The following is an 815-nucleotide window of genomic DNA, read 5'->3' as shown; positions in this document are numbered from 1 at the left end:
AATTATTTATTTACTAACACTTCTCTTCACCTATCTTCATCTAAAAATCCGAACCCATTCTTCTTCACTCTTATCCCCTTTTTTCTTCTACTAACATAAAGGAATCTCTATACTGTGACATAGAGGATTCCTCTTTCTTTTCTTGTTTTCTTCTCTTTCTTATGAGCAGGAACAAGGATAAAGGCACTCTTGTTGAAATTGATCCAGAACCTGAAAGGACTTTGAAAAGGAAACTAAGAGAAACTAAATTACAACAATCCAGAAACAACCTTTCAGAAATTTTTGAACAAGAGAAGGAGATGGCAGCTGAAAATAATAATAATGCAAGGAGAATGCTTGGTGACTTCACAAAGCCAACGTCAAAATTTGATGGAAGAAGCATTTCCATTCCTGCCATTGGAGCCAATAACTTTGAGCTGAAACCTCAGCTAGTTGCCTTAATGCAACAAAACTGCAAGTTTTACGGACTTCCATTTGAAGATCCTTATCAGTTTTTAACTGAGTTCTTGCAGATCTGTGAGACTGTAAAGACAAATGGAGTTGATCCTGAAGTCTACAGACTCATGCTTTTCCCTTTTGCTGTAAGAGACAGAGCTAGAATATGGTTGGATTCACAACCCAAGGATAGCCTGGACTCTTGAGATAAGCTGGTCACTGCCTTCTTGGATAAATTCTTTCCTCCTCAAAAGCTGAGCAAGCTTAGAGTGGATGTTCAGACCTTCAAACAAAAAGATGGTGAATCCCTCTATGAAGCTTGGGAAAGATACAAGCAGCTGACCAAAAGATGTCCATCTGACATGTTTTCAGAATGGACC

At 38.3% G+C, this 815-nt stretch overlaps 1 non-coding gene across 1 annotated transcript; it reads right to left on the bottom strand.

Annotated features, from left to right (window-relative positions):
• Nucleotides 1–695: 695 nt before the first annotated feature.
• LOC127743133 (small nucleolar RNA R71) lies at nt 696–799 on the bottom strand. Its single transcript, XR_008004447.1, has one exon. It is a non-coding gene; the product is annotated as a small nucleolar RNA R71 (small nucleolar RNA).
• Between the last annotated feature and the right edge of the window lie 16 nt (nt 800–815).

The sequence above is a fragment of the Arachis duranensis genome, chromosome 1 (genome assembly GCF_000817695.3).
Source record: "Arachis duranensis cultivar V14167 chromosome 1, aradu.V14167.gnm2.J7QH, whole genome shotgun sequence".
NCBI classification, from domain to species: Eukaryota; Viridiplantae; Streptophyta; class Magnoliopsida; order Fabales; family Fabaceae; genus Arachis; species Arachis duranensis.
The sequence above is the reverse complement of the archived record's forward strand: the minus strand, read 5'-3'. Positions and strand labels throughout refer to the sequence as shown.